This window comes from Macrobrachium nipponense, chromosome 38 (genome assembly GCF_015104395.2).
Source record: "Macrobrachium nipponense isolate FS-2020 chromosome 38, ASM1510439v2, whole genome shotgun sequence".
NCBI classification, from domain to species: domain Eukaryota; kingdom Metazoa; phylum Arthropoda; class Malacostraca; order Decapoda; family Palaemonidae; genus Macrobrachium; species Macrobrachium nipponense.
The window spans coordinates 60,650,235-60,677,734 of NC_061098.1; the positions used below are offsets into that span (position 1 = coordinate 60,650,235).

Genomic DNA, 27,500 nt, shown 5'->3' on the forward strand with positions numbered 1-27,500 from the left:
CTATCCGTTCTGATACCATAGTCCCAGAGGACTCTTTGCCTGATCGTTTTCTATCACTCCCTCAGGTTGGTGCTCGTACCACTTATTACTGCAAGGTAGCTGATGTTTCTTGCACAGGCTCCAGTGGAGGGCTTTTGCCACTGAATCATGCCTCTTTTTGTACTGGTTCTGTGCAAGTGCCGGCATTCACTTGCTATGTGGTTTATGGTTTCATTTTCGTATTGCACTTCCTACATATGGGAGAGATGTTATTCCCGTCTATCGTACTTTGAACATATCTGGTTCTTAGGGCCTGATCTTGTGCCGCTGTTATCATTCCTTCAGTTTCCTTCTTTAGCTCTCCCCTCTGTAGCCATTGCCAATTGTCATCGCTGGCTAGTTCTTTAGTCTGTCTCATGTATTGTCCGTGCATTGGTTTGTTGTGCCAGTCCTCTGTTCTTTCGTCTTTCTCCTGTCTCTGTATATTTCTGGGTCTTCGTCTACTTTTATTAGTCCTTCTTCCCATGCACTCTTTAGCCACTCGTCTTCACTGGTTTTCAGATATTGCCCAGTGCTCTGTTTTCAATGTTGACGCAGTCCTCTATACTTAGTAGTCCTCTCCCTCCTTCCTTTCGTGTTATGTATAGTCTGTCCGTATTTGCTCTTGGGTGTAATGCTTTGTGTATTGTCATTTGTTTCCGGTTTTCTGATCTATGCTGCGGAGTTCTGCCTTCGTCCATTCCACTATTCCTGCGCTGTATCTGATTACTGGCACTGCCCATGTGTTTATGGCTTTTATCATATTTCCGGCGTTGAGTTTTGACTCGAGTATCGCCTTGAGTCTCTGCATATATTCTTTCCTGATCGTGTCCTTCATCTCTTGGTGTTTTATATCTCCCTCCTTCCATTATTCCCAGGTAATTTGTATCCTGTCTCATCTATGTGTTTTGATGTTGCTCCCACCATCTGGTAGCTTTATCCCTTCAGTTCTCGTTACTTTGCCTTTTTGTATGTTGACTAAGGCGCATTTTTCTATTCCAAACTCCATTCTGATGTCCCCCAGATACAATCCTTACAGTCTGGATTAGGGTATCTATTTCCTTGATGCTCTTACCATACAGCTTGATGTCGTCCATGAACATCAGATGGTTGATTTTGTGCCTCTTTTCTTGAGTTGGTACCGGCATCCATCTTCTGTAGTACTTTTGTCATGGGAATCATGGCTACTACGAAGAGTAGTGGGGACAGTGAGTCGCCCTGGAAGATCCCTCTCCTGATATTAACCTCTGCTAGTCTTATTCCAGAGCTTGTAAGTATTGTATTCCCAGTTGCGCATTGTATTTTTGAGGAAGCTGATGGTATTTTCCTGCCCCATATATTTTCAGGCATTCTATTAGCCATGTGTGTGGTATCATGTCGAAGGCTTTCTTATAGTCTATCCATGCCATGCTTAGGTTGGTTTTCCTTCTCCTACTGTTTTTCATTACCATTTTGTCTATCAGGAGCTGGTCTTTTGTGCCCCTACACTTCCTTCTGCAGCCTTTCTGTTGGTAGGGGATGGTGTTTGTCTCCTCTAGGTAGTTGTATAGGCTTTCACTGATGATACCTGTTAGTAACTTCCACATTATTGGTAGGCAGGTGATAGGCCTGTAGTTACTGGCTATATTTCCCTTACTCTTGTCTTTTTGTACTAAGGATGTTCTTCCTGTGGTCATCCATTTGGGTGCTTGGTGATTTGAGATACAATGCTGGAGTTTGTTTCTGCTATTCGTGGGTGTAATGGGAGCCTTGCAGTTTTTGAGCCAGTATCCATGGACTTTTTTTTTTGGCATCGGGACCTGGGGTTTTCCAGTTTGGCATTTTCTTTAGTGGTGTCTGACTGTGTCTGTCGTGATGTCTGTGAATCTTTGTTTTATTCTCCCTGTTTCTTCTTCCTTGACTTCCTGGAGCCATGTTGCATGTTTGTTGTGTGATACCGGATTGCTCCATATGTTTTCCCAGAGTCTCTTACTTGGTTCGGCTTCAGGAATTTCTGGGTGGTTGTCTTCCCCTCTTAGTTGGCTGTACAGTCTTTTCTGGTTGGTTCCGAATAGTTTGTTCTGTTGGTATCCCTTATTCCTGTTCATGTACCGTTGAATCTTGTGTGCTTTGGCCTTAAGCCTCTGTTTTACATCTTCTATTGTGTTGTTTAGTCCCCTCTCTTGTACTTTGTATTTCTCGTTGAGTTCCTCCCTTGTTTTCTTGCTTCTTAGCCTTTTTTCTGCCATCTCTTTCAGTTTACTCAAGTCAGATCTCATCACCATGATTTGCTTTTCCAGGCGCCTTTTCCAAGGAGGTTGCTGTTTTGGTTTCTGTTGGGTTGGTTGTGACGGTGGTGTTGGTGTTCGAATCCCCATCAGTTCTGCTACTAATCTTGCTCCTGCATATGTCAAGTTATTTGTTTCTGTGATACTGGTGGTCTGTATTATGCCCAGTATTTCATTGACCTCACTTATTATTATTATTATTATTATTATTATTATTATTATTATTATTATTATTATTATTATTATGCTGTATTGTACCGACCTTGTTTATCTGTACATGATTATTATTATTATATTATTATTATTAATATTCTTTTTTTTTAGAACAATCACAGCTTTCTCCTTTCTTTTCCTTTCTTTTTATCCCTTTTCTCCCTGGTGGACATGTCCTAAATTAATGTTCTGGACTGATTGATGACCTGGCTCTCCAGATTGGGGAGTTGGCACTTCCTGCTGGTTGACACCGGTGCCAGCGGTTAGACTGTGATTTCTTTTTTCCGTTCGGATTTCACATCTTGATTTAATTATTTCATGTTATAGATCCTTATCTTGATTTATTTATAGGTTATAATTTTACGTTACAGATTATTATTTTGATTTCACATTTAAACATTAGAAAATCTGTTCTAGATTTAATTTTTTTTTTTTTTTTTTGACTTTGAGTTTTAGCTTTAATTATTATGATCCTATTTTTTTTATTATGATTTTACACTTCTGTTTAATTTCCACTTTTGTGTTTTGATTTCACTTTTACTTTAGTGATTTTAATCTTACAGTTTTGAATTACTTGTGAGGTTCTTGCTTTAATTTCAAGATAATATTTTGCATAATGACAACAATAATTTTGGAAAAAAATTATACCCATTCTATTCTCATAATTATAATTAACAGATTAAAACAGGCAAACTCAAGTTGATTTTGCATTTGATTATCAAGCAGCTAAGCAAATCCTTAGTACAATCTGAATTTGTAAGAAATCGTTTTTAAATCTTTAGAAAAAAACAGGTGTCTTTTCATGAAAGATGTCCTTCAAGAAATACTCCATATTAGTTTGACTGCTGTGATATAATTATTGGAAATTAAATGACGCAAGATTCGAGTCATGGCATATCAGTCACGAGAGAGAGAGAGAGAGAGAGAGAGAGAGAGAGATAGAGAGAGAGAGAGAGAGAGTTTAGTAAACGGATACAGTATTTTAAACCAATGATCCATTATCCACTTTGGTGATGCAAGTGAAGGAGTCTAAAGTTCTATTATTCCGACATTTCGTTCCCACCAAACAAGAATTTACAGATACCACTAAAACACAATCGTTAAAAAAAGCAAAGAAAAAAAACGAAAGAACTGCATAACTCGAGTCAATTAAATACCAGACTGACTATATATCAAATTCCTACGTGGTTTCTTTAAAGAGAAACTTGAACTCAAATGGTCTTCATATATATATATATATATGTGTGTGTGTGTGTGTGTGTGTGTATATATAGGTGTATGTATATATATATATATATATATATATATATATATACTATATATATATATATATATATATATATGTAAACCTTGAACTCAAATGAAGAACGAATGAGGAAAACTTAACTCCCCCGGTTGAGTTCGAGCACAAGCAGGTTACTGAGGTTTACCCAAACCGTACATCTATGGGAAGGAAATTATATATATATATATATATATATATATATATATATATATATATATATATATATATATATATATATATATATATATGTAGGTATCCCGGGAAAGAAAGTTAATACAATTGAAGGTTTATTGCTCATGCCGACGTTTCACGACCACATTATTGCATCTTCAAGGCTGATATACAGCGAGTTGACTCTCAATAATTATTCATAAAACCATTTATTGTAACAAATAGTTAAAAAGAAGAGTATTACTCCTAAGAAACCATTGAAATTAAGTCAAACATCTATATACAACAAAGAGTTTCGAATAATGAAGGCCCTATTTGTCTCGTCGATACCTTGTTTTATTTTTGTATATTTCCTCTCCTTGTTTCAATAGTTTCCTTTTAACTCCTGTCTGTGTAGGTCCTTCTTTTGGAATCATGATGTTTCTAATATTTTTAAATGAGTTAACATTTCAAATTAGATAATACTGTAGTATTTTTAATGAGTTGTTATAATTATTTTTTATGAATAATTATTGAGAGTTAACTCGCTGTGTTTCAGCACTGATGATGCAACAAAGCGTTGTGAAACGTCTGCGTTAGTAATAAACCTTCAATTGTATCGAGCGCCTTTCTCTTGATGCCTGCAAGTATCATTTCGAGAGCGGTAGCTCTGGTGTATTGGTGTATATTCATACACACACACATATACATATACATATATATATATATATATATATATATATATATATATATATATATATATATATATATATACATTATACTTATATGTATATATATATTCATGTTATACATATATACATATCTTACAATATACATATGTATATATATACACTCCCCATGTACATATAATGATATTAAAATATCAAATTAATTTACATATTATGCATCTAGAAAACAAACCCTTTTGCTCTTGGGTATAGTGCCGTGGTGATTAATGTTGAAACTACCGACACAGACTTGAGAAAAGACTAATACCCATGGTGGCATCCGACCACCCATATACCCAGCCAGAGTCAAAGAAAATCTTCCGGGCACTCGTCTCTTTCCTGATAACGACGCATTTTGTCTTGTCCCTAGACTGGTTGGAGTTAAGCTGGAGGATATCCAGATGGGGATTCCCCGTTATACATTAGACGAAAAACAAATGCCTGTGGCGTACTCTCTCTCTCTCTCTCTCTCTCTCTCTCTCTCTCTCTCTCTCTCTCTCTCTCTCTTCCCCGATGAATATTGCGCAATCCTCCTGGTACTTGTTCAGTTCAAAATATCTACCTCTATTGCATCAACCACCTCATGATCTGTAATTTGTAACGACTGAAATGGAAACTGTTATTCTTGATCCTAAAGACCATTGTATTAGATAGGTAAAATGTAAAATCAGGTCAAATTCCAGACTTTAGGTTACGTGTTCAAGGCCAAGTCCTTGCCATTGATTGATTGATTGTGTTACAATGACGAAGTCACTGACACCGATATAAAAATTGAATTATAAAAAGTTATTACTTCTATAACCCCAAGCTGAAAGCAAAAACAAAACACACATAACTAAATGAAAAAACTACAAATAAAGCGAATATTACCAAAATAAATTCCAGATATATCACACTCGAGTATGACGCAAATACCCAACCTATTTAACGCTTGAGGTCCTTTTACCGCCGAAAATTAGGCCGCCGACGACGACAAGGAGGACCCAGTCCGAGTGGCCCAGCGGCCTCGACAGAAAGTCAAGAAGAGGAAGCCTCCCGAGGACCCTTGGAATGCTCCAAGGCGATAGCCTCAAGAGGAATCATTTGTCACGTGAAGTTTTAAGAATAAATGATAATGGGAGGACCTGGGACATTAAGGAAAAGTGAACTGGGAGTGAAGGGAGGGAGGGAGGGGGTTCGAATGAGATTAGGTAAAAGGGGTGGGATGTATACATCAGATGTATCAGCCTCTGGTATGCGGCTCGTTTAAGGTCTGTGGTTTTCTCGAGCTAGACCTTGTTCCCGAGTGCCTCAGCTGCTGGTGAGGTCGCGAAGGGACGTGATATGTAATGCCTTTTACAAGTGAACTGCTCAATGAAAACGATGTTTTTCGAAGGATAAATAACGCAATAGATAACGGAGATAAATACTGATATACATTATACGATAAAGACGAATGAAAGTCGTAAAATATAAGCATTATTTGCAGTGAGCAGCAACACGCATACAAAAAGTGGTTTGAATGTTGCAGCCTTTCACCGCATGGAGTCGCTCTGGTAACGCGATACATTGGTTAATTAAATTGTGGCTGAGTTCCCCTTTATTTTGCATGTACAATGGAGAGAGCTAAACACACACACACACATATATATACACATAAAGTCTAGGGCCGGGGGTTAGGTACTAATCCTGATATGTAAAGTTTATCCAACAGAGAACGTCTGCAATTTTTTACCATCTAGACTGATAGTTGTGGTTCTAATTTCCCTTGACAGCGAAATGGTAGCTTATATAGGCTTGGGAGTAGCTCAGACGATTAGGTCGCCGTAGGCCATCAATAAATAGAGATTGTACCTGTGATTGTATTGTTACTTCAAGAACGCGATTCATAAATCTGTATGTTATTTTTTAAACAGTTCTCAAAAATTGTATTCGTCTAGCCTTGGTTGCTCTCAGACATTTTTCTTAATCTAGTTGTATCATAATTGGCATATATGCCCCAAAAAGTAGGGTTTCCTTGGTACATCTTTTGTAATACAAAAAAAACAAATCTTGAAAAAGTTGATTTCTGAAAACCAATCTGCTTCTCTTGACGAATTTAAAGCAGTGTAACCTCTTGAGCGAAGCATTAGCTTCTAGTCCCCGAAGCAAGAGCAGTCTCAGGAGTCTTCTGAAATTGCTTTGAATTATTTTTTGGTCTTTTTTTTTTTGTGAGCTGCGACTCATGATTTTTCATGATGAGATACAGAACAGTCTAAAACCAGAGCCGTATCCAAATCCTGTCGTCTAGATCAACCTACAGAGGTTGTGTATCTCCCCACTACTTTTCCTATGTTCTGGAACTACGATAAAACGAGGGAGAATGCTGGCATCAGGAAATAAATAAATACATAAAAAATGACTCCTGGTGTCTGGTATTAGAAAATAAGTGAATAAAAATGTGTTCTTTGAACCTTCATCTCTCTGACTAATTTGTGTACTCCTTCGCTCTGGGTCTCGAGGTTCCCAGGTAACTCGACCTGCGTGGTCAACAGGTAAAGTGAAAAAGCACGGTCAAGGATGAGCTTACTTCCTCTCCCAAGGGGGAGATTTGTTTTCCAAGTGCGTACTTCGCCTGTCCAGGATTGAAAGGGAATGAGAGCGTCCTGGTCTGGTGTCACTGAGATGCTGTTCAAGTGATGTAGCAGAATGCGTGATTGCGAATGATAATAATAATAATAATAATAATAATAATAATAATAATAATAATAATAATAAGAAAGAGATGGCAGAAAAAAGGCTAAGAAGCAAGAAAACAAGGGAGGAACTCAACGAGAAATACAAAGTACAAGAGAGGGGATTTAAAACAAAACAACAATAGAAGATGTAAAACAGAGGCTTAAGGCCAAAGCACATAAGATCCAACGATACATGAACAGGAATAAGGGATACCAACAGAACAAACTATTCGGAACCAACCAGAAAAGACTATACAGCCAACTAAGAGGGGAAGACAACCACCCAGAAATTCCTGAAGCCGAACCAAGTAAGAGACTCTGGGAAAACATATGGAGCAATCCGGTATCACACAACAAACATGCAACATGGCTCCAGGAAGTCAAGGAAGAAGAAACAGGGAGAATAAAACAAAGATTCACAGACATCACGACAGACACAGTCAGACACCAACTAAAGAAAATGCCAAACTGGAAAGCCCCAGGTCCCGATGAAGTCCATGGATACTGGCTCAAAAACTTCAAGGCCCTACACCCACGAATAGCAGAACAACTCCAGCATTGTATCTCAAATCACCAAGCACCCAAATGGATGACCACAGGAAGAACATCCTTAGTACAAAAAGACAAGAGTAAGGGAAATATAGCCAGTAACTACAGGCCTATCACCTGCCTACCAATAATGTGAAGTTACTAACAGGTCATCAGTGAAAGGCTATACAACTACCCTAGAGGAAACAAACACATCCCCCACCAACAGAAAGGCTGCAGAAGGAAGTGTAGGGGCACAAAAGACCAGCTCCTGATAGACAAAATGGTAATGAAGAACAGTAGGAGAAGGAAAACCAACCTAAGCATGGCATGGATAGGACTATAAGAAAGCCTTCGACATGATACCACACACATGGCTAATAGAATGCCTGAAAATATATGGGGCAGAGGAAAATACCATCAGCTTCCTCAAAAATACAATGCGCAACTGGAATACAATCCTTACAAGCTCGGAATAAGACTAGCAGAGGTTAATATCAGGAGAGGGATCTTCCAGGGCGATTCACTGTCCCACTACTCTTCGTAGTAGCCATGATTCCCATGACAAAAGTACTACAGAAGATGGATGTCGGGTACCAACTCAAGAAAAGAGGCAACAGAATCAACCATCTGATGTTCATGGACGACATCAAGCTGTATGGTAAGAGCATCAAGGAAATAGATACCCTAATCCAGACTGTAAGGATTGTATCTGAGGACATCAGGATGGAGTTTGGAATAGAAAAAATGCGCCTTAGTCAACATACAAAAAGGCAAAGTAACGAGAACTGAAGGGATAAAGCTACCAGATGGGAACAACATCAAACACATCAGATGAGACAGGATACAAATACCTGGGAATAATGGAAGGAGGAGATATAAAACACCAAGAGATGAAGGACACGATCAGGAAAGAATATATGCAGAGACTCAAGGCGATACTCAAGTCAAAACTCAACGCCGGAAATATGATAAAAGCCATAAACTACATGGGCAGTGCCAGTAATCAGATACAGCGCAGGAATAGTGGAATGGACGAAGGCAGAACTCCGCAGCATAGATCAGAAAACCAGGAAACATATGACAATACACAAAGCACTACACCCAAGAGCAAATACGGACAGACTATACATAACACGAAAGGAAGGAGGGAGAGGACTACTAAGTATAGAGGACTGCGTCAACATCGAAAACAGAGCACTGGGGCAATATCTGAAAACCAGTGAAGACGAGTGGCTAAAGAGTGCATGGGAAGAAGAAGGACTAATAAAAGCAGACGAAAGACCCAGAAATATACAGAGACAGGAGAAAAGACAGAAAGAACAGAGGACTGGCACAACAAACCAATGCATGGACAATACATGAGACAGACTAAAGAACTAGCAGCGATGACAATTGGCAATGGCTACAGAGGGGAGAGCTAAAGAAGGAAACTGAAGGAATGATAACAGCGGCACAAGATCAGGCCCTAAGAACCAGATATGTTCAAAGTACGATAGACGGAAATAACATCTCTCCCATATGTAGGAAGTGCAATACGAAAAGTGAAACCATAAACCACATAGCAAGTGAATGCCCGGCACTTGCACAGAACCAGTACAAAAAGAGGCATGATTCAGTAGCAAAAGCCCTCCACTGGAGCCTGTGCAAGAAACATCAGCTACCTTGCAGTAATAAGTGGTACGAGCACCAACCTGAAGGAGTGATAGAAAACGATCAGGCAAAGATCCTCTGGGACTATGGTATCAGAACGGATAGGGTGATACGTGCAAACAGACCAGACGTGACGTTGATTGACAAGGTCAAGAAGAAAGTATCACTCATTGATGTCGCAATACCATGGGACACCAGAGTGAAGAGAAAGAGAGGGAAAAATTGGATAAGTATCAAGATCTGAAAATAGAAATAAGAAGGATATGGGATATGCCAGTGGAAATCGTACCCATAATCATAGGAGCACTAGGCACGATCCCAAAATCCCTGAAAAGGAATCTAGAAAAACTAGAGGCTGAAGTAGCTCCAGGACTCATGCAGAAGAGTGTGATCCTAGAAACGGCACACATAGTAAGAAGAGTGATGGACTCCTAAGGAGGCAGGATGCAACCCGGAACCCCCCACTATAAATACCACCCAGTCGAATTGGATGTGACTGTGAGAGCAAAAAAAAAAAAAAAAAAAAAAACAAAAAAAAAAAAAAAAAAAATAATAATAATAATAATAATAATAATAATAATAATAATAATAATAATAATATCCTGTATTTCAATTTTGATAACAATAATATCCTGCATTTCAACTTAGAGCCATTGATAAAGATATTAAAATAAACAATAAAGTATACAGAATTATGAAAGTAGTCGCCTACAGTCAAACAGTTGCTAAAAACAGATGGTAAAGAAATCACAATTATTATTATTATCATTATTATTATTTTTATTTTTACTTTTTTTTCTTTTGTTATCACAGTCCCCCAATTCGACTGGATGGTATTTATAGGGTGGAATTCCGGGTTGCATCCTGCCCCCTTAGGAGTCCATCACTTTTCTTACTATGTGCGCCGTTTCTAGGATCATACTCTTCTGCATGAGTCCTGGAGCTACTTCAGCGTCTAGTTTTTCTAGATTCCTTTTCAGGGATCTTGGGATCGTGCCTAGTGTTCCTATGATTATGGGTACAATTTCCACTGGCATATCCCAAATCCTTCTCATTTCTATTTTCAGGTCTTGATACTTATCCATTTTTTCCCTCTCTTTCTCTTCAACTTTGGTGTCCCATGGTATTGCGACATCGATGAGTGATACTTTCTTCTTGGTTTTGTTAATCAACGTCACGTCTGGTCTATTTGCACGTATCACCTCACCTGTTCTGATACCATAGTCCCAGAGGATCTTTGCCTGATCGTTTTCTATCACTTCCTCAGGTTGGTGCTCGTACCATTTATTACTGCAAAATTGCTGGTATTTCTTGCACAGGTTCCAGTGGATGGATTTTGCTATTGAATCATGCCTCTTTTCGTACTGGTTCTGCATTATTATTATTATTATTATTATTATTATTATTATTATTATTATTATTATTATTATTATTATTATTATTGTTGTTGTTGTTGTTGTTGTTGTTGTTGTTGTGATTTCTTTTACAGATATTTGTAGCAACTATTTGACTGTAGACGTCTAGGATTTTGATTTTGTATACTTTATTGTCTACTTTAATATCTTTGTCTATGGCTCTAAGTTAAAATACGGGATATTATTATTAATGTTATTGAAGAAGGGGATTATTGGCGGAATATATTAAAGGCTAATACAGACATAGGGACTAATATATATATATATATATATATATATATATATATATATATATATATATATATGTGTGTGTGTGTGTGTGTGTGCGTGTGTGTGTGTTCATATGTGTAATCTAATCTCATCAGGATTACATAGATCATTATGGGATACGACACTTGGGTTGAGACTTTGAGAGAGGAAAATAATTAATAATTACTTTTAAATCATTCTGCTATAAATTAATGTAGATATCTTTAGGATTTAATACAAGACAGACGTACAACCACTAGAATCAAATCCTTTCAAATACATTAAGTAAGGAATCAGAAAACATTATCCCCATTTCCCTATGCGCATCTTCAGAGTCATTTGTCACGAGCTAAGCTCTCTAAACATGACGTCAGCCATTCAGGTCACAGGCTTCAATAATATCTAACGTAATCTGCTCATTTGCACCGCCCTCTGGTGTATGGAACTCAAAAGCGTCCATATCTCAGTAGTATTTTTGAAAGCCATCTGAATCTTTTTTCCATTACTCTTCTTCAATTTCGTATCAGTGACGGTCTCTCAGAGTTCAAACAGTCGGCCACTAGTCCTCTTGACGACGAGGTGGACACAAAAACGAAAATGGTATGTTTGTAAACATGTAATCTTCGCACTTTTTTTTTTTCCTCCTGAAAGCCATGCCGCAATGTGCCACGAACACATATTGTCATTACAGCCACGTTTCCAAAACGAGATACCACCGATAGAAGGTTCAAAAGACTCCAAAAGGCGTCGCACTCAGCTCCCCCAAGATAAGTGAGCATCATCAAGTGAGCATCAGACGACATTTCGGTGCTTAGTGCTTAAAAGCTCTGAAAGGCGCCAGTGGTTATCTTTGACTAAAGGTATGACGTCTAGGGAAGATCTCATACATACACACACATACCTTCTGGGTATGGTCTAATCTTTTTGTAATTTCACTTTTATTAATAAAGGTGGTAAGTATAAAATAAAAATTGTAACATGGATGAATTAAGAGTAATTGTGCCGAATTCGTATTTGGAAATGTTTTTTGAATAAACTTGAGTTTTGTTTAAAAAAAATTTTATTTGTTCATAACTGAGTTTGATAAAGATTTATACGAAGGGCATAATAAATATTCATGTTTTAGACAAACCAATTAGTTTGTTGAAAAATACTATTGAACTGTGTCGGTCATATATCATTTGTTCACCTATTTGAATTTCAAGCATATTCTTGGATAACATATTGATATATAAAAAACTTGATAGGGTTATATATTGATATTACTGGAAAAAACATCGTCAACAAGAAATGGGAACTGGTGGTAAGGCGGTAGAAATACTTCTCGTAAGAACGAGAATAATACAGATAAAATCAGAGAAAGGTATAATAAATAAGGAATACTTTTAAGAGAAGAACAAAAGGTAACAGATGAGGGAAAGAAACAGAAAAAAGGAAAAATTTCTGCATAAGTTTATATACTTATGACTGGTAAAAATGTTCTGTTACAACAGAATTCCATCTAATAAAAGGAGCCCATAAAAACGCCAAAATATAGAGAGAAAATACTATATTTCAGAGACTGCTGTGTCTCTATTCATATTATACATACATGTTTGTATGTATGTATGTGTGTGTATAAATTCCAGGAAAAATATGGAATATGAGTATATATATATATATATATATATATATATATATATATATATATATATATGTGTGTGTGTGTGTGTGTGTGTGTGTGTGTGTGTGTGTGTGTGTATAATGCATAACTTTTACCACGGAAATTAAAATGCGATGCACAATAAATATGTGTGAGTACATGTACCTTGAGGTCTCTCTCTCTCTCTCTCTCAGGTCTCTCTCTCTCAACTCTCTCTCGCGGTGCGTGAGGCTGAAAACCATAACAACGTGACCAAGGCGTAGAAAACTTCCCCCAACTCCCCCGCCCCTGGCAATTTCTCTCTCTCTCTCTCTCTCCTGCAACAACCACAAGCATTAAAGTCTTCGCCTCGACCAGGAGCTTCATGACGCTACGTGTGACCCGGGACTCAGCCGGAGCTCTGGGATTTCTTTATGGATCAACATTCTTCCCTGAAGACTTTGGTCTTCCCCTTGTAGCTGATTGGCGTTATTTCCCCTAACCCCCGCCCCCCCAACCTATTCTTTGTCATTCTTTCACAGGTGAAGGATATATTTTAAATTATTGACATTATTTGCCCCCTCCACTCTATTATTTTAACTATTTTTTCACATGTATATATTTTACAGTATTGTCATTATTTTCCCACTCTTTTCTTCTTTCTAATGTTTTTTATAGGTGGAGGATATTTATTAAATTATTGGTGTTTTTTTCACATCTTTTCTTTTTAAAATTTTTTTCACAAGTGAAGGTTAAATTTTCATTTATTGACATTATTTAGCCCCGCTATTCTACTCTTTTAATTAATTTTCTATATTACCAAGATGTATTTTATACTTACTAAATAAACATATGGATGTTAGGACCCCAATGTTTCTTGTATTATATCCTAGTTACTTACCCTTCTTTGATGATAAGAAGAACTTTCTTTGATGGTTATAAGGCAAAATTAAGAGACTGTGTTCATCTTCAAGAAAATATCTCCTTTTTCGCCGATACTTCATCGTATGACCATATTTCTATCTTAATTTTAATTATCTGGTCCTACAGTTAACCCAAGCGTGTATCTAATTTCTCCCGCCTTCAATCAAACCACCGTAATAGAATTTTCAGACCATAAACTCCATCTTTTCCCCTTTTTTTTCTTCTTCTTCTTCTTCTGGCCACCCTAATGCGCTCTCGCGTTTCTCTCACATTTTTTTTATTTCACACTTTTGACATTTTCTTTGATAATCCCCACGGGAAAAACTGCCTTCTTCGCTCTTTTATCTCTTCCGCGCCACATGTGCTGAAACTCTCTCTCTCTCTCTCTCTCTCTCTCTCTCTCTCTCTCTCACACACACACACACACACACAGGCATGCGCACAGTGACGCTGTATCCCTGTCGTAAGTCAGAAAGTCTCTCTAAATCTCTTTCATTCACCTACAAGGCACACGCTCAATGGCGAGAGATGATTTTGCCAGTATATCATTAAATCTCTCTCTCTCTCTCTCTCTCTTCTCTCTCTCTCTCTCTCTCTCTCTCTCTTGTAGACAAAAAGAATCTATTCAGTTATTTAATCCTTCTTCATCTATTACACACATTAAATTTACCGAGATTTCATCTCTCTCTCTCTCTCTCTCTCTCTCTAACCATCCCAACAATCCATACACACACACGCGCGCGCGCATCTCAACGATCTCAAAATTGATTCGCTCTCTCCTTTCCTCTCTCCTCTCTCTCTCTCAATCCTCTCGTCTCTCTCTCTCTCTCTCTCTCTCTCTTCTCTCTAAGTAAGTGCTCCTGTCTACCTGCTTCTTTAGAAGAATCCGGACCACCTTCCCTCTAGTTCCATTGACTCTTCTTTGACCACAGCGAAAGACTCCATTTCCTGCCACAAAGAATAATCAGCTTAAAGGCCACACAACTCGTCTAGAGAGAGAGAGAGAGAGAGAGAGAGAGAGAGAGAGAGAGAGAGAGAGAGAGAGAGAGAGAGAGAGAACTATAGATTCTCTCGAGGACGCTTGCTGTGCAGTGATGTCCAAGAGGTGTCATTTAATCATATGTTGATTAGATTTCACAGTAATTTGTTTAATTAGCTAAGTACAGCAGTTATCTAAGCAAAAATCACAAAAACGTTCCTTGGAAAGTTATGCTATTATTGATAAATGCAAGAGTTACTTGAAGTCAGATTTTAAAAATACAGTCAACAGCATTCTATGAATTGTAAACGTAACGTCATACCAGTTTCGTTTTCTCATGACCTCACATACTACTGAATTCACTACAAGTAAATGAAAGTTTCCACTTATTCGTCCCATAGGGCATGGAACTAGGAATCTCAGCTCAGAAATCAAAGCGTAGAAACTCAACAGGTCCCAATGAGGCCAGAATGGTTGACCTCTCATCTCAGTCTTCCTGGATTTGTGTAACAACTAAATCAGGAATCTCGTCAAATATTCAAGTTTCAAAGAGATTGGAAATCCCCTCAGACACTTGCCAATACGGAACAGCCAGAACCTGTATAATAATCATAGTAATAATTGTCATACAGAAAGGGTATCTATCCCCTCGAAAAGGTCTCGGGATGTAAGGCTGGCACAAGGACACCAGTTTAATCTGACAACATCCATCACTCGCGAGGTCGAAGGAAACCTAATCTTTGCGGTTCAAAGTCGAAACTGGCCATATACATAAACTTGATAAATCGCGGTTAGGATTTTTGCATGCTGCTAAAATTTTGCACTAGTCAACTGGCTGATCTGATGGGCAAGATCTAGTTCTAAAGAGGATGTCTTATATTAAAAAAAGAGTGAATGTAATGGAGATTTTATAAAGTACAATCAGCAAATAGGAACAAAATATATTGACTCCCTTACTGAACATAGTGAAGACAATCCTCGTCTCAAAAAAGAAAGGAAGAAAATAATCTTTACACTTAAAAAGAACGGTGTGAGTAAGCAAGTAAACACACATTTATATATGTATATGCATATGTATGTATACATATATATATATATATATATATATATATATATATATATATATATGCATGCATATATCTATCATATATATGTATACATAAGTATGTATATATACAAATACGTATATGTATGACCAACAGGACCTCATTAAAACTGGTGGTTTTCAAGCGGAGATATTTATTCAAAAAGAGTTACAAGCTTTCCTGGACTAAACAGTCCTCATTGTGAAGTTTCCGTGGAATATTCCACGGGCACTTAAGTGACAATGAGGACTGTTAGTCCAGGAAAGCTTGTCACTTTTTTTTTAATAAATATCTCCACATGAAACCATCCAGTTTCATTGAGGTCCTGTTAGTAATCGTATTAATGCGCAGAACAATTGTGTAAGGTGATAAAGTTAACAGCGAATAATCATATATATATTATCTAATATTTGTATATATATTAATTATATATGTGTGTGTGTGTGTGTGTATAACACACACACACACATATATATATATATATAAAATTTATATAAAACACAAGCAAGAAACAAATCATTATATGTTTTGACTCGTGTGTGTGAGTGAGTGTGTGTGTGTGCGCGCGCGCGCGCTCGAGCATAGCTCACCCACAGAATGAAGAGGCTACCGTAGCTCCATATATCTCTAATCGCTGCCAAAAGTCCCGTGACGACTTTGTGTCATTCGAGAGCACTCCTTGCAACCCAAGACGTTAAGTAGATAAAAGGATCATCAGGCTACCATTCGGTGTAACACAACCGAATGTGGTTTGACGAATCTTATGGAGTATACGCCGCCAGGCCCCGATAGATGGCGCTGGATGCATTTCTTCTTCTGCTTTGGGGATCTGTGAAAAGGAGCGATCGTTTCTCTGAGGGCAGTTTTTCGTCCACCGGGGCACTGTGAAATATTTGAAATGCAGACTGAAAAATCTATGAAATGCAGGGATACTGCTGTCTGAAAAACTTCTGAAAATTCTGAAGAATTACAGTCTGAAAAACTGAAAATACAGGGAAAATTTGGTCTAAAAATCTCTAACAATGCAGGGAAACTGCAGTGTGAGAAATCTCTGACAAATCTCTGAAAATACAGAAAAAAATGTGGTTTGAAAAAATATATCTGCAAAATGCAAAAAAAAAAATCCAATATGAAAAAACCTCAGGAAATTACTGAGAATGCAGGGGAACTGCAGTCTGAAAATTCAGGCTAACATCAGTCTGAAAAAACCACTGAAAATACAAAGAAGTTGCAGTCTGAAAAATCTCTGAGAAACAGAAAAATCTGCAATTCACAAAATCTCTGAAAATACAGGAAAAACTACGATTCAAGAAAGAGGACTGTTGTATGAGCAATCAAGAAAGAGAACTGTTGTATGAGCAATCATTATAATTCAACCTTAAAATCGGTGCAAATCTGATACCCAGTCAGAGTTGATTTTAAGAGTGACACAAATATATCCCCTTTCACTCTTAATTGTTCCGGTACTCTGGAACTCTTATCAACATTATATACCTAAGGAAACTTCAGTCAACGATACCTGCGTAAATACAGCCACAAGATCTCTGGAAGACGTTGTAAATATAGAAATTTAATTCCCTAAAATGTGCAACTCTTTGAAGTTCCCTTTTCGCCCACCAGCTGCCGTTGGCTGTCAGGTCCATTCTTTGTGAAGGTCTCAGAAGATCTGGCGTCTTACGACTTTTTCACGACAGGGTCTTCGGCTATGGGTCTTCTTGGGTCCTCTTTAGGCTCATGGTCTGGGTGTGGGTCTAGGTATAGGTCTCCTTTCCACACACACACACACACACACACACACACACACACACACACACACACACATACACGACTGTAAAAGACAGATATCCAAGGGCGGGTTGGGAATTGGAAGTTACACCCATATAGCTATCTGGTGACGAAGGGAAAGAAAATTTCACGAGATAAAAAAATGACGTTTCTTCTTCAAGACGTTTCCGGCTTATTTCCTCAAGAGACACCACGTCAGCCGTCAGGACGGTGCGGGTGGACGGCGGCAAGCCAAATGATGGAGGGGAGGCGTCACTCCCCAACTTCGTAATCGTGAAGATAGTAGAAGCTTCTACGACGTAACGTGATCGCAGCTTTCATGAATGAATTCAGGTTGATGTGACGAGGGTTGATGAGGGTGACACGGGAAGTCAAAATTAATTTCTCAACTTGCAGCTGAGGTTCCAAAAATATTTTTTTAAGAGTCTAAGTCTTTCTTCATGTAAGCCTTAAGATGGTTTTTTCGTCTTTTTCTCTGAAGCAGATGACGGGTTTTTTCGAGATTATTTCTTTGCATAAAAAGTGTTCTAATCTTACGGTCTGTATGTATTTTACATTTAATATTTGTCTTTTTTGCCATGATCCCCTTACGAAAGGCTATTTGTAATCAGTATCTCATCATATTTACAGTGGATATATTTAAGTAGCTATAATTTCTAAAATACTGAAAAAGGCTTAAATAAATCCTTTTAAATTTATGTTTACAAAATGAGTCATTGCTGACTGAATATATATCTGCAAACAATATATCGTTCGAGTAGCCTGACGTTATGGAAATTAACATTAATCAATATTTCAGGGACTGGAAAAAGAAGACTCATGATCACCCAACCAACGGAGACGGCAGAATATCCATAAATCTAAAATAGGATTTGTGTATATAGGCTTATCTAAAACATACGGGTTTATATATAAGTAGAAGTAGAGAGAGAGAGAGAGAGAGAGAGAGAGAGAGAGAGAGAGAGAGAGAGAGAGAGAGAGAGAGAGAGAGAGAGATCTTCAATAAAATCATACTTTCACATACTTTTGTGAAATAAAATCATACTTTTGTGAAAATAAAAGCTCACATTTTGCCACTCTGACCTGATTAATAAAAATAACAGTTCTGTTTTTCTGTTTTTAATAACATTATCGCGAACTAAATTGGAAGCCGGTGGGTACAATACTCGCCTCCAATACATTCTAATAAACAAGAATAATTACCGTTTTCTGTAACTGGCTTGAGATTATTCACTGTTCGTTTGTACCAATCCATCTTTGTAAATCCAAATCGTGATTCATATAAAAAAATTTCCACTACCATTTATTATTAGATCTTTAACTTCCTTTCATCCTAACTGACTTGAGGACATGAAAAACGTAAGCATCTGGTTCAAATCATCTTTTTCCTGTGTGCGAAAAAAAAAAGAGGAAGTATCAATCAGTCTCCTTTAAGTTCTCTTGCCATCTCTGTCCAGTGTTGAAAACGTTGAGAAATTAGCCCATCTGACAGTGTGACAGCTCATTCCTGTGATCAATAATACTGAGTGGCAACGTGTGTTTTCACCATATCTCCGTACCAGTATATTTATGGATTCGCTTTTCCAATTTGTGATCCGCTCTGTTATTATTATTATTATCATTATTATTATTATTATCATTATCATTATTATTCAGAAGATGAACCCCCATCCACAAGGAACAAGCACATCACAGGCGCCACTGACCCGAAAATCAAGCATCCAAGAATATGGTGTCCATTTGAAAGAAGTAAGAGATGTAATATGAAATACAGGAAGAAGTCAGCTATTAGAATAAAAAAAACAGAAATTAATAAATAAATGGATAAAAATATAATTGAATTATAAAATACAAGGTGTACTGTATGGAACATTCGAGAAAAAAATTGTTTAAAGTAACACTGATATGATCTCAATTTACTACTTCCCGGGTCATCTGTTGAACGCTCCTTCCCTTGCGGTTGTAAAGGTGTTAAGTAGGGCAATTAACGGCAGGTAATCCATAGAGATTAACCCATTTCCTGTTGTTATTACCGGCTTAATTACCCCCAGGGCCAAAAGGGAGAGTAGATTAAATGTAGGCCACAGCAACAGACGGACATCAACGAGTGGCAAAGTCGTTAGTGTTTACTAAACGCAGACGTGTGACCTATTTCCTTGGTTTCTGTAAGCTTGAGTTTTTCCAAAGACACTCCTTTTATTTTCCTTTTGCTCTTTTTCTTTCTTTCTGACGACCAGCCTGGGCAATATCAGGGTTCCACTGACATCTGAATCTGAGAAGAGACTGAGGTCAGGAGTACACTTCGGAAAGCAACGCCCAGGATCTCGTGAAAGATATAAACTAGAAACTTGGATCACTAGACCAATGAATCCTCGCTTCTTCAAAATAAGAATTTCATATTTGGTTTGTGAATATTTATGACAGCGCCCTACAGGGCCGTTAGGAGCCTCCTGCTGATGTAGACTCTTGATTTGTTTTGGTAGGGGGTCGAGGGGCCAGGGAAAAAACCTCATTTTTAGCCCACCTTCGTCGGGAGGTGGCTGGTATAGTTTGCATTCAAGCAGGTGGTGGATGAGCGATTGTATACCTTCACAAATTCATGCTCAGTGTTTGGGTACTGGTACCCCGTGGGTATTTCGCAGGGGAGGCAGCAGAGACGGGCATTTTTCCATGGTAGCATCTGGGGCAGGTGTAGTGAGATCGTCGGGGGAGGCAGATGTAAATCGGGGAGAGAGAGAGAGAGAGAGAGAGAGAGAGAGAGGACTCCTGCATGTCTATCCTTCTTCTTCTTCTTCTTCTTCTTCTTCTTCTTCTTCTGCGTTTCCTGAGCTTATTGCCTTTTCTCTGTGGGGTGTCTTCCGCTAGGCCTATAAGCCTCTTCTTCTATTTACAAAGAGGCGTTGACGTAGATGGAATCGATTTTTGCTCCTTATGAGGCTTTGCTTGGTTATAGTGGGCGTTAATCTCTATCTAAATACATCGTTGTTGTGTGGTTAACGAGGCATTTCACAAACTATGTAAAAGAGGGTTGGACAAAGAGCTGCCGTTATTCTCCTGTACAAAAATGCCTACAGGGCTATTGGTTTTAAATTCAATTCAAACCTCCAAATAATGTAACGTTCAAAATTATAATTATAATCATAATAATTGCAACAAACCTTAGCAGGATGGTTTTTGTAGTAATATGCCATAACTAGGTCAGAAAATCACCAGAATAAGTAATCTATGCAAACAAGCTTGCAGAAATGTTACAATAACTTCAGTTTTTCTAAGATATTTATACTAAAAATAGGACTACTTAGTTCAAGACTTTAGTAATAAGAAAGTTGAAAAATATATAATTCTTTCATAGCTGATTAAATAATCCCATAGGACATTCTTAAAAAATGTGATGATCTGATAAAAACGACCTCTTCAAGAATCTATGCCAGAAGAGGAAAACTACGAAACAAACAGAATAATGATAGGCAACATAATTTACCATCATGCATGACAGGCAACTTCTAAGCAATTTAAGAAAAGTCTCACTTTACACGAGCATTTGCATCACAGTAGCACGTGGATTTTTGTTTACCCAGCAAAAGCCACAGGGAAAATTTTTAAAAAAGAAAAGACAGAGTGCCAAGTACTTTCGTGTATTTACCACATCTTTGTGCCCGAAGATGTGGTAAATACACGAAAGTACTTGGCACTCTGTCTTTTTTTTTCTTTTTAATTTTCCCTGTGGGCTTTTGCTGATATATATATATATATATATATATATCTATATATATATATATATATATATATATATATAAATGTATCTGTATATTAGTATATATATAATATATATATATATATATATATATATATATATATATTTCAGCTGGTTTATTTTTTTCTATTTATTCTTCGTGACTTTGTAACTTTACTGTTTACTCGTAGGACGCAGAAACAGGTGGTGTTGAAACTTAAACAGCTGTTTATCTTTTTTTTAAGGTAAGAAAGGATAGGGCTGAATTATTATTATTATTATTATTATTATTATTATTATTATTATTATTATTATTATTATTATTATTATTATTATTATTATTATTATTATTAACACGATGAATCCCTATTCACATGGAACAAGCCCACAGGGGCCATTGACTCTAAAATTCAAGCTTCCAAAGAATATGGTGTTCATTTCCAAGAAGGTACGGAAGATGATGGGAAGTACAGATCCCAAAAAATGTAAATTCATAAATCATTAAATAAACAGATAAAGATATAAATAAATCATCCTAATACGTAGTGAATTGTTCGAGGGCATTCTATCCTGTTTCATTAAGAACAGGAATGACGTCTAACCCTGTTCTCAACCCTGGTTGAAAATAGAATACGAATGCCACAAGTATAGAACATAGGAAGATTTCCAGAGCTTTTCATAACGGAAGAAAGCAAGTATAGTTGCTGAGCTATTATTAGCTACCAAAATAAAATAAAAACATGGTATATGTTTCTAAAGAGACTGGTGACAGCTCCAGTGAAAAACGGTGAGTAATTTGTGATTCTGAAAAGCTATTGAATTCTGCATATATATTTAGTCTTCGCAGAAAAGGTTGAATTTTAACAATAAAAGTCAAAAGGTTGATGATAATTAGTTCTATGTAAAGGATTCTAGGAGCTATTTTAGCACCAACGATAGGTCAGAACTTCATGCATAGTTTATCAAATCTCTTCTCTTCTCTTCTCTTCTATCCTTTCTATATTATTATCTCTACGCTCCTCTCTCCTACTTTTGAGGGAAAGAGCTTGAGGTTGTATCCCAGGAAACATGAAAGTCGAAATGAAACAGACAATACACTCACATAATCTTATTGAATGATGCCAGCAGATAAATCCGTTGAAGAAAGAAATATTCCCAAACAAACTTGAAAATACCACTTCAATTAAAAACAACAATCACCCTAAGAGGCTTGGAAAGATGATAGCTACCATCCCCACCCCGGCTCTCAAGAGCGGAAGTGCCTCCTCAGGACTATACGTCAAGGGTACTCTAAACGTTTGTATATCATAGGCTTGGGGGACTTAGTTGTCAATACGAATGGGGATGTGGACCTCAGGTACTTAAATAAAAAATAAAAATAAAAAATAAAAAAAACTTTTGCATGCACATCATCCAAAAAGCAGGTGAAAGCATTCAGGGGGGAAAGTTATGATCCAAGTCAAGAGTATCTGACATAAAGCAGTTCACCTTGTACTCAGCGACATATTATGATGCCCACTGTGCCACCCAAACTTTTCTGTGTGCCCTGCCAAGGTCTCCTTATATCATTCCTGATTCATGTAAAGAGTTGCATTTCTGACAAAAGGATTATTCTTGGCCCAAGGCTGAGAAGTAATACTTAGCCAAATTGTTTTCACCTTGAATACCTGTCACACGAGAATAAGGAAATCCATCATTTGGTGAAAACTAACATGAAAATTCTGTGCCAACAAATGAAGCTGTTTTAGAAATCAGTTGTTTAGAACTCTTTATATCTATGAGAATTTCCTTCGAGTTATTATATATCTTAAAGAGATAAGCACCACCATTTTTCTGAAAGAATCTTGCTTAGATTTTTTAAGCACTTGGTGAAATTTCCTTAAAACCTGCAGATTAATGTAAAGAATTTTACCACTAGTGTCTGTGTTATTTAGTGAAAGTCTTAATCAAAGAACATTATTGTAAACTGTTGTTTATAATATCCTTATTAACAAATCTGGGAATCTGGAAGGTTAAATCTAGTTGCTAGTCACATTTGTACGTTTTGATAATTTCTTTCCTATATTTCTTCTTGAATTTGCTATCAATTTCCTTAAGAAAATTCAATATTATCAGAACTTGAGTATTCCAATAAGGATTTTAGTTATAAATGGCTATAGCAACTATTCAGTAGTGGAATAAAGAAAAAAAGGGAAAAAGTTCTCGGATTTTCAAAACCCTGTGCTTCCATAGCCACTCTATCTGATCAGCTCCCCGTGTACCGTGGAAAACGAACCTGTGCTAAGTTGTATTTACTACATAGGTTGATGCTGTACGTATTTCTTTTAACTCCATGGCTTTACAGTATTACTAAGACCGTCAGTGTTACAAGGACTTCACACGCAAAGAGCCTTATAAAAATTTCCACAGCCGATCATATATTCCTAAAAAAATAAATAAAAAAAAATAAAAAATAAAACTTATAACTCCAGTGAATAACAGGAGGGGAGACAGACAGACAGACAGTCTGCCAAAGGGAGAGGAAGGAACAATTGATAATAACCGATTAAACAAGATAGATATTGCTGTGGATTAAGTACACACATATACAACCAAGACAGAAACAGAAAGAGAGAGAGAGAGAGAGAGAGAGAGACATTTCACACATTAGGTTCTAATGGAGTCAAGACAGACTAGCGTTTAGTCAGAATGACAAACGCAAGTGCAAGGTGACAAGATACATCGTCTTGAAAAATGTCTGTTATCGAATGCCAAAAATACAAGAGAGAAATACATGACAGAAATATAAGACGCAAAGGTGTCGCCTTAAAATACAAGATGAAATAAGGTGAGTGAAAGTTTACTATGAAGAGCCTCATGATTGGAGAAAGTTAATCTAAATAATTAAGGTGTGTGGAAACAGATCTTGAAGTCTCAGGTAATCAAGCAAAGGTAAAGGAGTCACTGAAATCAGTCAAGATAAATGGAAACATACCTTAAAGACCTTAAAGACTCAGCTACTTACAGACTCCAATACTTGGACAATCAGTGAAAGAAATTAAATCAAATGAATAAGGGAATTAAATTCCTTTCACTAATGTCCAAGTATTTCAGTCTCTAAGGCATGTTTTCATTTAGTTTGTCCATGTAGCTGAGTCTTTAAGGTATGTTTCCATTTATCTTAAATGATTTCAGTGATTCCTTTACTTTTGTTTGATTACCTAAGACTTCAAGGTTTGTTTCCATACACCTTAATTACTTAGATTAACTTTCTCAAATCATGCGGCTCTTCATAGTAACTTTCACTCACCTTATTTCCTCTTGTATTAAGGTAAAAAGAAAACATGCCCGAAAGATTCAGGTACTCAGACAATCAATAAAAGAAACTGAGTTAAATGAACCAATGAAATCAGGGTAAATAAAAACACAATCACTACATCTCAGGTACTCAAACAGACAACCCACAAGATCCACTGACGAATCCAGAATCGAGAGGAACATAAATCCAAAAGTACTTCAAAGCAAAAGAAGACCACTGACTGACAGTGAGCAACGCAGCGAGCAACTTTAGATGAAAGGCGACCAGTGCCAGTGCCATCTAAGAGGTGAGTAAATTGGCACAGGAGATAAGAAATGTTTAGTAATGGATGAAGAATGTTTGGTTAAAAGGAAGGAGAGAGACTTCGATTTTTTCTTTTTTTTTCTTTTTTTCTTTTTTTTTTTGCTTTGGGAGAATGTTTGATGAAGGTTATGTAAGTGGAGTTTTTTCTCAGAAATAGAAGCAATCATTTTAATACGAAAGAATGAAAAAGCTCCTTTATACTTGTAAGTACTAAAGTCAATAAGAAAATATATAAACAAATTCTTTAATAGATATGAAAACAATCTGTTACAACGAGGGACAAATATTACAAACAAAAGATTCTCTTTCTCTCTGTCACTTGAACATTATATATATATATATATATATATATATATATATATTATATATATATATATATATATATATATATATATATATATATATATATATATCACACACAGACACACACACACACACACACACACATATATATATATATATATATATATATATATATATATATATATGATATATATATATATATAGATATATATATATATTATAGGTATAATATAGTATATATACTATATACGTATATATATAAACCCTAGATGATTATTTTTTCATTGACCCTCTCTCTCTCTCTCTCTCTCTTCTCTCTCTCTCTCTCTCTCTCTCTCTCTCTCTCTCTCTCTCTCTCTCGTAAAAGCCACAATTGCTTGCAATCTCTTAATGAGCGAAGTCACTGAAAGGGTCTTTATTCATGATACCGAAATTGGCTCGGTAACAATGATCATCTCTTTCGCGTTATTTATTAAGAAAATAAACAGCTTGTTAAAAGCCTTACTTGAAAACCTTCTAATTCTATGTATACATAAATAACAGAACATGCACACAAACTCTTATATATATACTTTATATATATATATATATATTATATATATATATATATATATATATATATATTTATATATTATAATTTTTATGTTCACACACGTCACGCATGTATCAGCTTCACGCACACACACACACACACACACACACACACACACATATATATATATATATATATATATATATATATATATATATATATATACTATATAACATACATACATACATATATATATATATATATATATGTATGTATGTATATATGTGTATATATATAATATATATATATATATATATATATATATGTGTGTGTGTGTGTGTGTGTGTGTGTGTGTGCGTGAAGCTGATACATGCGTGACGTGTGCGAACATAAAAATTATTTATTCCATTCTAGACTACAAAACCCCCTTCCGTCTTTACCGGCTTATACGTATGAAATAATTATTTAAAATTTATATTACTTATTGCACTTACCGCATGATTAACTTTCTCTTTAAAAAATGCGTAGTCCACAAGAGAATAATTCATTTCTTTTAACGTCTGTCTAATAAACCTCATATCACCATCACCTCTGAAAACGCAGTGTGACGTAAAGGTCTTCATTTGGTTTCCTTTGGAGTTAACATGTATGTCTTAAAATCAAACCAAAACCAGATATATCTATCTATAATCATGTCTCTTTTGTTTACATCTGACGTCTTGCTTGGCATTAACATGTGGGAGAAATGCAACTTCTTCCATTCATCTTGGCAACATCAGGCTTTATTTCTGTGTCAAAGCCTGTTGGTTGAAATATGAGTTTGGTCATTAATTCTAAATGGTACTTTATATCTTCCATACGTTGCACTGACGTCTATACTCTGTTTTTTTCCATCTGTCCATCCGTCTGTGGTGTTTGCTTATGGTAACACTGCGTCCCGGGCTTTAGATAGTTGCATTCGGCTTACATTCAACAATAATAACAATATCCTATTTCGAATATTAACGGTGTAATTCGCATACAGTAAATTATTAAAACACTTTTCAGTTGCAAATGTACACCCAGATATCCTTTTATTTACCTAAAACTTACACATAGCGTAACTATTTAAAGCCCTGGACGCAGTGTTACCATACAAAAACACCACAGGCGGATGGACAGATGAAAAAAAAAACAGAGTATAGGTAGCGATTATCAATTGTTAATGAAGTTTAGACTTGCTAAACTGTCGAACATACAGGTTATTAAATAAAAAGACCGTGATTAAAATCAGGAAATGGGATGCTGACAGGTATAGCCACGTAGATGCATGTTAGAATAAATTTAGTTTTGAAGCCTGGCATTAAAATTCTAATTTTAAGAAGATAAACAAGGAAAGAGTAATTTTAATTATAACGCGCTCAGGTATAAACAATTTCGATACATTGATTGTTAGGCAGGTTTCCTTCCTAAAATGTTTTTTTCCTGGAGATAAACAAGAAAATATATTTCATTATACCCCACCCCAGTACAATATCCTATACCTAGATTTTTAGGCATATTTCCTTCCTAAAATTCTATATTTTTCTAGAAATAAACAAGAATTGGATACTTTTTCATAACCCACTCGAGTTTAATATTGTACATCTCGATTTTTAGGCGTATTTCCTCCTCAAATTCTATTACTTAGGAGATAAACAAGAAATTAACATTTATGTATATTTTCTATTACAACCAGCCCCAATATGTTATTCTA

General features: G+C 36.4%; 1 protein-coding gene across 5 annotated transcripts in view; it reads right to left on the bottom strand.

Moving 5' to 3' along the window:
- LOC135209744 (facilitated trehalose transporter Tret1-like) overlaps positions 1-27,500 on the bottom strand; it is a 68,448-nt gene that overhangs the window by 26,325 nt on the left and 14,623 nt on the right. The gene's annotated exons all lie outside the window — the stretch shown is intronic.